We start from the raw sequence: 13320 nt of genomic DNA on the forward strand, positions 1-13320 counted from the left end.
TGGTGATACCACATATGTGAGACTTTTTCACAGCCTAGCCACATACATAGGCCTAACATCCAAGTAGCACCTTCCGGCATTCTAGGAGCATAAATTACACATATAATTTCCTGACAACCTATCGCACTTTAGAAGGCCCTGGAGCACCAGGACAATGGAAACCCCCATAAAATGACCCCATTTTGGAAAGCAAACACCCCAACGTATAATTTTTGAGGCATAATGAGTCTTTTGAACGTGTCATTTTTTTCCACAAGTTTTTGGAAAATGTGGAAAGAAAATGAAAATGCATTTGTTTTTACACAAAGTTGTCTATTTATGAAATATTTCCAACACATAGCATGTACATAGCAAAAATTGCACCCCAAAATACATTCTGCTACTCCTCCTGATTATGTCAATACCACATGTGTGAGACTTTTTCACAGCCTGGCCACATACAGAGGCCTAACATCCAAGTAGCACCGTCCGGCATTTTAGGAGCATAAATTACACATATAATTTCCTGACACCCTATCGCACTTTTGAAGGCCCTGGAACAAAAGAACAATGGAAACCCCAATAAAATTATCCCATTTTGGAAAGCAAACAGCCCAACGTATAATTTTTGAGGCATAGTGAGCCTTTTGAATATGTCATTTTTTTCCACAAGTTTTTGGAAAATGTGGAAAGAAAATGAAAACGAATTCTATTTTACACAAAGCTGTCCATTTATGCAATATTTCTAACACATAGCATGTACATAGCAAAAATTGCATCCCAAAATACCTTCTGCTATTCCTCCTGAGTATGGCGATACCACATGTGTAACACTTTTACACAGCCTAGCCACATACAGAGGCCCAACATCCAAGTAGCACTTTACACAAAGTTGTCCATTTATCCACTTTAGGACTGGGCCTGTTTTTGACACTTGGTGTTTACAAGCTAAAATATTTTTTTTGCTAGAAAACTACTTAGAACCCCCAAACATTATATATATTTTTTTAGCAGAGACCCTAGAGAATAAAATGGAGATAGTTGCAATATTTTTTATCACACCATATTTGCCCTCACTCGACTTCCTGTCTGAGGATCCGGGACCGGATAGTTTTCCCCGCTGCCGGCGGGTTCGGTAAGCTGGGAAAACATCTGGGACGTGGCGGGAGGGGGGGCACCTCCTGCCCTGCACCGTAAGGGTAATTCTGCGGCGAATCCGCCACTGGGACCACCCTTATCTGAAAGCCGACCGCCCGCCGTTTAAAAAAATACCGGGGTTATGGCAGCTATCTGCTGCCATAACCCCAGTATTTAGCTTTAAATGGCCGACATATATAGTCGTTCGGCGGTCGGTAAGTGTGCATGTATATAGCAAAAATTGCACCCCAAAATACATTCTATAAAGGAAAGTGTACAGGAATAGTCCGAGTCCATCTCCGATCCGCTACTATTAGCGATTTCAAATCCTGAATCGGATTCAGATAGTCATGGAGAGGACCTGTGCATCCTTTTTGACATGCTGGCTGTGATGGGCTGTGCGACGGGTGACGGTTGACTGCGGATTATCACTGATGGGTGGAAGGTGACTGATAGGTGGCAGGTGACGGTCACTGATGGGGTGACAGATGACGATGACTGATGGGGTGACAAGTGACGATCACTGATGGGATGACAAGTGACGGTGATTGATGGGGTGACAGGTGACGATGATTGATGGGGTGACAGGTGACGATGATTGATGGGGTGACAGGTGACGATGACTGATGGGGTGACAGGTGACGATGACTAATGGGGTGACAGGTGACGATGATTGTTGGGGTGACAGATGACGATCACTAATAGGGTGACAGGTGATGATGATTGATGGGGTGACAGATGACGATCACTGATGGGGTGACAGGTGACGATGATTGATGGGGTGACAGACGATCACTGATGGGCTGACAAGTGACGATGATTGATGGGGTGACAAGTGACGGTGATTGATGGGGTGACAGGTGATGGTGATTGATGGGGTGACAGGTGACGGGCGATGGTGCACGGCGGTACTGATGGCAGTCTCTGGTGACAGGTGCACTTTAGGCTACGTTCACATGTGAGCATAGCGATCGCGGGCAGAATCACCGCGATTCTTCCCGCGATCCGGAAATCATTTTAGTTACATAGTTAGTGAGGTTGAAAAAAGACATAAGTCCATCCAGTTCAACCTATGATGTGTGTGTGTGTGTTTGCTTTTAACCGTACATTGTATACCCCTGTATGTTGTGGTCTTTAAGGTGTCCATCCAATAGTTTTTTGAAACTATCAATGCTCCCCGCTGATACGACTGCTTGTGGAAGAGAATTCCACATCCTTACCGCTCTTACAGTGAAGAACCCCTTACGCACTTTAAGGTTAAACCGCCTTTCCTCAAGTTTTAGGGAGTGGCCACGTGTCTTATTGTATCTCCTTTCTCTGAATAGTTTGTTACTTATGCTAGGGTCGCCAGTACAGTATTTGTACATTGATATCATATCCCCCCTCAATCGTCTCTTCTCCAGAGAGAATAGGTTCAGTGCTTGTAGTCTTTCCTCATAGCTGATGTCCTCCATTCCCCTAATTATTTTTGTTGCCCTTCTCTGGACTTTCTCCAGTTCCAGCACATCCTTCCTGAGGACCGGTGCCCAGAACTGGACAGCATACTCCAGATGTGGCCGGACCAGAGTCTTGTAGAGTGGAAGAATAATCTCTTTATTGCTGGAGTGAATCCCCTTTTTTATACAACCCAGTATTCTGTTGGCTTTGCTTGCGGTGGCTTGGCATTGCATGCCACTGCCAAGCCTGTTGTCTACCAGTACCCCCAGGTCCCTTTCCATCCTAGACTCACCCAGAGGTTCCCCCCCTAGTGAGTAGCTTGCTTTCTGGTTTCTGGCCCCCAAGTGCATTACTTTACATTTTTCTACATTAAACCTCATCTGCCATGTAGTTGCCCACCCCATTATTTTGTTCAGGTCTGCTTGCAAGATTTCCACATCCTGCATAGAAGATATTGGCATGCCTAATTTAGTATCATCTGCAAATACTGAGATTGTACTAGATATCCCCTCCTCTAGATCATTTATGAATAAATTAAACAGGATTGGTCCCAGGACAGAACCCTGGGGGACCCCACTTTCCACACCCACCCAATCCGAGTACTCCCCATTAATCACCACCCTCTGTACTCTCCCCTGGAGCCAGTTCTCTATCCAGGTACTCACCTTATGGTCCATACCTACCTTCCTTAGTTTGTACAGTAAGCGTTTGTGGGGAACGGTGTCAAAGGCCTTTGCAAAGTTCAGATACACCACATCCACCGGCTTACCTTTATCTAGGTGGCAGCTCACTTCATCGTAGAAGGTTAATAGATTGGTTTGGCACGAACGATTTTTCATGAATCCATGCTGATTACTACTTAGAATACCGTTTTCATTACTAAAGTCTTGTATGTGGTCCCTTATCATCCCCTCCAAAATTTTGCAGACTACTGATGTTAGGCTGACCGGCCTATAGTTACCCAGGATATATCTCGGCCCCTTTTTAAATATTGGTACCACGTTGGCTTTTTTTCCAATCAGCTGGCACCATACCCATCTGTAAACTATCCTTAAAGATCAAGAATAATGGTCTTGCAATCACCTGGCTGAGCTCATTAAGAACCCTTGGGTGCAAGCCATCCGGTCCCGGGGATTTATTTATGTTAAGTTTCTCTAGTTTAGCTCTAAGTCTATCCTCTGTTAGCCATGGCGGCACTTCCTGAGGTGTATTATTTAGTTCGGCCTTACAAGCGGGGTTCGTGTAGCCCCCCGATTCCTTTGTGAAGACTGAAGAAAAGAAATGATTTAACACTTCCGCCTTTTCTCTGTCCTCTGTGGCCATTTTTCCTTTATCATCTTTTATGGGGCCAATGTGCTCTGGCCTCGCTTTCTTACTGTTTATATACTTAAAGAACTTCTTGCCAATCATTGCCAATCGCGTGGCGCCTGTGCGTTAATAACCCAATAATAACCCAAACGCTGTGCGATGTTGCTGCAATTTCCGCCTGCCGAATCACGGTAACATCGCGCAAACAACGCATGACGCCCCAAAGCAGCTCTTGTACCTTTTTTGGGCGTCATGCGTTGTTTGCGCGATATTACCTCACTGTTTCTGGCTCTGCTATCCTCACACTAGAAACTGTGTGAGGGGAGAAGAGCTAGTAACAGTGAGTTTTATGTGTATGGGTGGTTCCTGCGCTATCTGAGGTAGTGTATGTTTCCTTCTTATTGCTGCACCACGATACTGGTACCAGGAACCAGTTGATACAGAATTAAAACAGTTTGGGTTTGTGGCGCGCTTCAGAAGTGAAATGTTAAAATATTAGATGATGTGATAGATATTTAAATTCTTAAACTCAATAAAGTGCTATTTTTTTAAAATGACATTCTTTTGGCTGGGGTATATTTCCACTTCAAATATAAACGTGATGACGTAAATAAATAAATGTATAAACAATCTGTGTTCCCTCTATACCGTGTTAAACATATTTAAAAGTGCTGAGTGCTTTCAATCTTCAAAAAATATTAAAGACAACCAATAAATACGTATTCCAATTGAACAATGTGCAAATAGTTGCTCCAAAAAATATAAAGTGCTTTGTGCTTTCACTCTTAAATCAATATAAATTAAATTCATAAAGGTGCAGTGTTCATTAGTGTCCATTAAATATCATCCACAATATGGTGTAATTCAACTCAATCTCTTCAACTTTAAAAACCAAAACGTGCTTCTGTGCAGATAAAAGTGCTGTGACTTGCTGCCTCCACCAGGTGTCACATCTAGGTGCTCTAAACTCTCACCTTGATAAGGTGTAAAATACGCCTGTGTATATAGGTTAGCCTTCGGGGTGATAATTAGGGGCTTTCACTCTTTCCAATATCCTATTCCTGCTTCCGGGTAATCCTGTTCTGTCCGTTATGTGGCTGTAGGTAGTCGTTTTAGGAGGTATGCAGGATAGTTCAATCCCTGGGTTTAGTGGAGATGGATGGTGGAGGTGGCTGCAGGCTTTATACAGAGCTAGAAGGACTCTTAATACTTTTATCTTCACTTTAAGTTTAAAGCAGGTTTATCACTTCCAATTCAGAATGCCGCAATCACTCCTTGCTGCAGTGCTTCTGTTTGCCTCCCTTCACATGTGGTGTTTGGGCATCTCTGTTTCCCACCGTCATTTGACGGTGGGCGGGCGGCAAGTGGTTAAATGGATTCTGGCATGCCCCATATTTTAACATAATATCTGCATGAGCGATCTTCCAAATTGGCCAATTTGACCTTCATCTACTCCATGTCCTTAACTCGCTCACTGTGCAATAAAGTTGGATGTGAACTCCCCCATTTTCGGTTCTAAGTGTCATCCAATATTTGTCTGTTAGCTTTAATTTGGTGGCCAGCTTGATGTCAGCATGAATGGAGCTTTTAAAGTGTCTAGCACTGGCTGGTATGTGGTGGGAAAAGCAGTGTTTCACGGTCCGGGGTCAGGCTCGAAGACCAGTAGCTATAGCAGCAGAAGTTCATACAGGAACTAGCAGGATAGGAACACAGGCAGGTCACCCAGGCAGAAGATGCAGGCTCACCTGAGGTGCAGAATCTAAGTACTAACCAGTCTTCACCAGCGCTCCTGATGGTGGAGATGGATTTTGCTGCGTGTTAGCACCAGGTCGCGGTCCTCAGGATCGCCCCACCTGGAGAAGAGCAAGCCAGGGTCGAGTAGCAGATAGGAATCAAACAGAAGCGTAGTCAAGGAGTAGCCAGAGGTCGGTAATGAGTAACTGCAGGTTGGAATTAAGCAGAAGCGTAGTCGAGGAACAAGCCAAGTGTCGATAACAGATGATAGCGAAGATACGGACGGCGGCAGGAGAGACAAGCGAGATATTGGCTGGTGAAGGCACAATATTCTGGCAGCCAGGAAGTGCAGAGACATGGGAGGAGCAAAGGGTTTAAGGTAATTAAGATTCACAGCAAGGATTTGTCCAGAGAACTGTCCAGCGAACTGTCCAGCATTCCAGGCAGCTCAGCGAGTAGAGTCATTGCCAGACACCGTGGAGGTCCCAGGTTCAAATCTGGGTCCTGACACAGTGATTAAGTTCCCCAGCAGAGGGTGTGTCACAGGTTCACCACAGTGTGGAGGTTATCCCTCTGTGTTCAGTCTGGGTCTGGATTTCACCAGACTGCTGGACATGGATGAGGCTGAAGAGCAGATGTCTGTGCTGGCTTGGGCTTGCAGTTTTCCTCTGCTGACAATGGCAGGCTCTCTCCCCTTATCTCGTCGCTGCAGCTCATGGGGCCGCTCCCAGCACCATTGTGGCTTAGTGTGCGGGCTGGGAGTCCCCTGTCTTTCCTCTATTAAGACATGTTCCCCAGCGTCGCTGGACTTGTATGTAGCAGATGTGCCTGTGTCAGGCAGAATCTACTCTCACTGATCACCCTGTGGAGCCGCTGTGGACCGGAGCTGTGTCAGTGTGCGGCCATCTAGAACGGCAATCGGCCGAGCTCCCCTATTTAGTATCTTCTACCACACAGCCAGGTGTAAAGGGCAGTAAATTTTTCAACAAATGATTTTTACAATGTATTTTTTGCACCGACGATTTATTGCAGTTAATTGTGGACCAGATCAATCTTTTTGCCCAGCAATAGATTGCAAATAACCCCAGTTTATAATATGCCTATTCATTTGAATAGAGATTTGTCACAATGGAGGAAATCAAACATTTTTTGGGCCTCACACTTAACATGTGACTTACAATAACGTGACTTACAGGAAAAAAAAAAAAATATTACATGGTCTACCCACTCCATTCATCTTATGTTAATGTATTCATCGGTTATGTCAAAATCACGCTACAACATAATCATGCGCTTCCTCCATTTTATCCCCTCCCCCAAAATCAGCCTGGATAGGACAAGCTTTACAAAGTTTGCCCTCTTATGTTTTCCCCCAGAAATATGCTTAGTTGTCTATCCCTGACAAACACAGAGTATTAAAGAGTCCCTTAATGTGTAACAAGTGAGCGCTATGAGGTTGGAGCCGCAAGCACAAAAAGGTGAATATATACCTTCTAAACAGTGAAACAAATACAAGTGCAGCGCTAATAATAAAATATTAAAATAATATGTATAAACGTGCTCATAAAACAGAAACTGATAAAAAGTGAAATTCCAATCCTCTATAGTAGTCCATAATCCACGGTGAAAATGAACGGTGATATAGGGTGTCAAAACACACACCAAAATAAGCAATGTAAACAAGAAGTTCAGAAAATGGTGAATCCAACTCCGGTGACTAATGCAATGGGTGACAGTGTTCCTCCACCAGCATTCAAATGCACTCACCAGAAATCATGAAATCAAAGACATTGGTTAAAATCCCATCAGGAGCTGGATAATCCCTCTATTGGCGCTTTTCCACTGCATAGAACCGTACCGGCTCGGCACGCTTTTGTGCTTTTCCACTGCGGTACCGCATGGTATAGGGTCGGAACGGTTTGGTACGGTACGGTATAGGTTTGCTTTTCCACTGCATGGAACCGAATGGTACGGCTCTGAAAAAACAGTACCTACTCGATTGTGGTTCCAACAGGTACCAAACTGGTACCATATCCCACAATCCTTTGCATGCAGTCACTACTAGCCACTGATTGGTCAGAGAATCACACCCACCCCGTTGTTATCCCACCCACTTAACTTTAGTACTACTTTAGTGGAAAAGCAAACCTATACCGTACCGTACCAAACCGTTCCGACACTATACCATGCGGTACCGCAGTGGAAAAGCAAACCGGACCAAGCAGGGCCGAGTAGAGCCGAGCCGGTACTAGCCGGTACTTGCAGTGGAAAAGTGCCATATGATGCCGGGACGTCCGCTCAGTCATGGAATAGTGGATGTACAAAATAAATGCTCATCAGATAGAGCCAAAATTGTACATAGTGTATCATTTATTGAAAAGTTGAGGTAAGAAACATGTACAGTGGGTACGGAAAGTATTCAGACCCCCTTAAATTTTTCACTTTTTGTTATATTGCAGCCATTTGCTAAAATCATTTAAGTTCATTCTTCTTCCTCATGAATGTACACATAGCACCCCATACTGACAGAAAAACACAGAATTGTTGACATTGTTGCAGATTTATTAAAAAAGAAAAACTGAAATATCACATGGTCCTAAGTATTCAGACCCTTTGCTCAGTATTTAGTAGAAGCCCCCTTTTGATCTAATACAGCCAGGAGTCTTTTTGGGAAAGATGCAACAAGTCTTTCACACCTGGATTTGGGGATCCTCTGCCATTCCTCCTTGCAGATCCTCTCCAGGTCTGTCAGGTTGGATGGTAAACGTTGGTGGACAGCCATTTTTAGGTCTCTCCAGAGATGCTCAATTGGGTTTAAGTCAGGGCTCTGGCTGGGCCATTCAAGAACAGTCACGGAGTTGTTGTGAAGCCACTCCTTCGTTATTTTAGCTGTGTGCTTAGGGTCATTGTCGTGTTGGAAGGTAAACCTTCGGCCCAGAGCACTCTGGAGAAGGTTTTTGTCCAGGATATCCCTGTACTTGGCTGCATTCATCTTTCCCTCGATTGCAACCAGTCGTCGTGTCCCTGCAGATGAAAAACACCCCCACAGCATGATGCTGCCACCACCATGCTTCACTGTTGGGACTGTATTGGACAGGTGATGAGCAGTGCCTGGTTTTCTCCACACATACCGCTTAGAATTAAGGCCAAAAAGTTCTATTTTGGTCTCATCAGACCAGAGAATCTTATTTCTCACCATCTTGGAGTCCTTCAGGTGTTTATTTTAGCAAACTCCATGCAGGCTTTCATGTGTCTTACACTGAGGAGAGGCTTCCGTCGGGCCACTCTGCCATAAAGCCCCGACTGGTGGAGGGCTGCAGTGATGGTTGACTTTCTACAACTTTCTCCCATCTCCTGACTGCATCTCTGGAGCTCAGCCACAGTGATCTTTGGGTTCTTCTATACCTCTCTCACCAAGGCTCTTCTCCCCCGATAGCTCAGTTTGGCCGGACGGCCAGCTCTAGGAAGGGTACTGGTCGTCCCAAACGTCTTCCATTTGAGGATTATGGAGGCCACTGTGCTCTTAGGAACCTTAAGTGCAGCAGAAATCTTTTTGTAACCTTGGCCAGATCTGTGCCTTGCCACAATTCTGTCTCTGAGCTCTTCAGGCAGTTCCTTTGACCTCATGATTCTCATTTGCTCTGACATGCATTGTGATCTGGAAGGTCTTATATAGACAGGTGTGTGGCTTTCCTAATCAAGTCCAATCAGTATAATCAAACACAGCTGGACTCAAATGAAGGTGTAAAACCATCTCAAGGATGATCAGAAGAAATGGAAAGCACCTGAGTTAAATATATGAGTGTCACAGCAAAGGGTCTGAATACTTAGGACCATGTGATATTTCAGTTTTTCTTTTTTAATAAATCTGCAACAATGTCAACAATTCTGTGTTTTTCTGTCAGTATGGGGTGCTATGTGTACATTCATGAGGAAGAAGAATGAACTTAAATGATTTTAGCAAATGGCTGCAATATAACAAAGAGTGAAAAATTTAAGGGGGTCTGAATACTTTCCGTACCCACTGTACATGTCGTAGCAATAATGGCCAGTAACTCACATCAGATAGACTGCCGTTCCGCAGCAGGGATATGGCGGTCAGACGCCAGCATGTAGGCCCCTCCCAATGCGTTTTGTGTCAATACACGTTGTCACAGGGATCTGCCTAAGATAAGCAGATCCCTGAGATGTGTATTGACACGAAACGCATCAGTAGGGGCCTACATGCTGGCGTCCCCGCTGCCATATCCCTACTGCGGAACGGCGGTCTGCCTGATTTGAGTTACTGGCCATTATTGTTGTGACATGTGCATGTTTCTTACCTCAACTTTTCAGTAAATGCTACACTATATAAGCAAATTTTGGCTCTATCTGATGAGCATTTATTTAGTGCATCCACTATTTCATGATTGAGAGGACGTCCCTGCATCATAGAGCGTTATCCAGCTCCCGATGAGATTTTAACCAAGGTCTTTAATTTCATGATTTCTGGTTAGCGCATTTGAATGCTGGTGGAGAAGCACTGTCACCCATTGCATCAGTCACTGAAGGTTGATTCACTGTTTTCTGAAGTTCTTGTTTACATTGCATATTTTGGTGTGTGTTTTCACACCCTATATATCACTATACTTTGCAGCTTGCTTTAAAGCACTCTGAAGGCAGGAGGAGCCAGAAGCATCGGTGGGGGACCCCAGAAGAGGAGAATTAGGGCTGCTCTGTGCAAAACCATTGCACAGAGTAGGTAAATACAACATGTTTGTTGTTTAAAAAAAAAAAAAAAAAAAAGAAGATCTGAACCCAGAGAAGGTGGAGGGCTGATAGACTGGAGGTACTATATAATTATATTTAAAGTAAACTTTTACCAGTATTGTGCATTATATTTAAAATGATCCTATCCTTGAAAAAAACGATTTTCGGATGAGAATATTCATATACAAAATCTTTGTACATTCGCTGAATGACAGAATGTCTTTTGAAAATGTTACTTGCTTTTAACATTAAGTTTGAAAATGAATGTAATTTCAGAATGAAAACCACATACACTGTCTGAAGATTCCTTTGACCAAGACGATTTCTATTCTGCTCCTTCATATTTTCCCGCCACTGTGGTAGAAAACGAACGTCGTTTTGACACCACTAATGATTAGAAAATCGATAGAGCGTTCTAAAAATTAAATTTTTTTTGAAGGAAGACATGGTTTTTGTATGGCCAGCATAAGTGACAGCAGGCGCAGGAAGCTTTTATCATGCCACCTTGCCTATGACAAGGGAGGCATAATATTAGCTCTGTCTGAAAATTGGCAAAACAGTCTTTAATTTTTTTTTTTTTCTTTAAATAAAAAATTTGATCTCCTGAGTTAAATGATTTTACAAGGACTTTAACTAGAGTTTATTTTGGAGATTACAGGGATGTTGACTCCTGAGCTGACAGGGAGGGAGAGACGACAGGGAACAAATAAGACATCCACCCAAAATAAACCCTAATGCATTTTTCGTACCTAAAATTATGGAAAGACCCGGGCTTATTTTCGGGGAAACACGGTATTAGAATATGAGGGTATGCGTCCTTAAAATTGATAGATGCCAGAAGATCCCCTGATGTAGGAATGCCACTAACGTACAAATGGACTCCACTCGGGAAGATATTGGAGAGTTTAATAAAAGAGCGCATAGATGAGTTAAAAAATAAATAAATAAATGCAAGCAAATCTCACAGTGTGTGTGATAACCTATAGGGAGACCTCTGCGCTCAAGGAGAGATCAGCTTAAATCACTGAATGATATTATTGACTGCAGCTACTTGAAAAACAGGTTACAATAAATATTTGATCGTGGAACTAAACAAACCATATACAAATATTAGTAGTGCAAAAAATGACAATCTTGAATTATCATAAATCAGGCATAAAGGATCAGACAACCCCAGTAAAAGAAAATGTTAAAAATGTAAAAAATCCACTGAATGTCCCACAGTCCTTCAGCTAAAAGTGCAGGAGAAATGATGTGTGTTCCAGCAGGAATCCCAGTAACAGTGAAATGTAGGGGGGGGGGGGGGGGGAACAGCAACCAGCGTCTTGCCACACCTCCTACGACAAGTCCGGAACATTCTCTCTCCACTGAGACTCAACAACAGCCAGGCGCTTAGATTTAGAATGTAGAAGCCTAGAATAGTATGTAGAGACCAGCTTCTCGTGTGAGGAGTCAGAAAGGAGATTCTCCAAAGGGGACGGTTCCAGCGAGACATCTCGGAGGCCAGATTACGCGGCCGCCGTATGTCTCAATTGCAAGTATCGATAGTGAGCAGTAGAGGGCAAGTTAAAGGAAGATTGCATGTCCGCAAAGGACCGAAAGGCTCCCTGGACATACAAATGGGAAATAGATTTCACTCCGAGCCGGGCCCAGAAAAGACCATCATCCCACCGAAAAAATTCACTCAGTTTCAGATTGTGCCAAAGGGGGGCATTAGAGGAATACACCCCTGGAGAGTCATAACCATCCAGGGTTGCAGCCGCAAAAATGCGCAGGATGACAGAAACAATAGTAGTATTCGGCCTGATAATGGTAGATCTACGGTGTATTAAGTTTTGCAAAGATTCAAAGGAGGTAAGAATGGCCGCCTCTAAGGCTACATTTACACCTGAGCGTAGGGTTTTCGTGCGTTTTTTACCGCGATTTTACCACGATTTACAGGCGTTTTTAGATTGAATAGAGACCAATGGAAAACGCCTGTAATCTGCCCAAAAAGAAGCTCATGTACTTTTTTGAGCATTGGGCGTTTTGCTTACAGCGTCAAAACGCTCAGATGTGAACAGGGGCCATTGAAATGAATAGGATTTGTCTTGTTGGGCGTTTTGAGAGCTGATCCTAGAGCAGAAAAACTCCCCAAAAACGCCCCAAAACGCCTACATCTGAACGGAGCCTAAAGCTGCTGCAGCATTAATATCCTCCGGATGGAACCACCAGTGTGCATGGGCCAACTGAGAGGCAAAATAATAAAGGCGAAGATTGGGCGCCGCAAGCCCCCCCTCGGCAACTGGTAATTGCAAGGCATCTCTGGCTACACGTGCCACCCGGCCCCCCCGATAAAGGAGGTCAGGAGCGAGTCAATGACCTAAAAGCGACGCTTGGGGACGTAGATCGGAGAGTGACTCAGTACATACAAAAAGCGTGGGAGGAAGATCATTTTAAAAATATTTATCCTACCCAATACCGTAAGTGGAAGCGTAGACCACAGCCTCAGAGCGGTCTTAAGGCGGTCAATCAGGGGGTCCAGATTATTCGTAAAGAAACGAGACAAGGGGAGTTGAATTTCAATCCCCAAATATCAAAACCTAGCCACCACCTGAAGAGGACACGAGGCGAGAGAAGGGGGCAGGGCCTGGGGATCCAGAGGGAACAGAGTAGACTTACTCCAGTTCACCCGGAAGCCCGAAAAATGCCCAAACCGTTCAATAACTGCCAGTAAAATGGGGAGGGATTGATAGGGATCCAATAGATATATCAATATATCGTCCGCGTATAGAGAAACCTTTTCCTCCAAGCCATTGATCACAAAGCCCGCAATGCCCACACAGAGGCTCAATGGCAAGGGCGAATAATAACGGGGATAGGGGGCATCCCTGTCTGGTACCACGAAAAATGGTGAAAGATTCCGATACAAAATTATTCACTCTAATACGAGCGCGGGGCAGGTAGTATAAAAGTCGCACCCAGTTTATGAACCCA

General features: G+C 44.1%; 1 protein-coding gene across 1 annotated transcript in view; it reads right to left on the reverse strand.

The window, feature by feature from the left end:
• Positions 1-13320, reverse strand: part of TIMM44 (translocase of inner mitochondrial membrane 44) — a 645415-nt gene that overhangs the window by 42189 nt on the left and 589906 nt on the right. The gene's annotated exons all lie outside the window — the stretch shown is intronic.

This window comes from Pelophylax lessonae (assembly GCF_965119305.1).
Source record: "Pelophylax lessonae genome assembly, chromosome: 1".
NCBI lineage: Eukaryota > Metazoa > Chordata > Amphibia > Anura > Ranidae > Pelophylax > Pelophylax lessonae.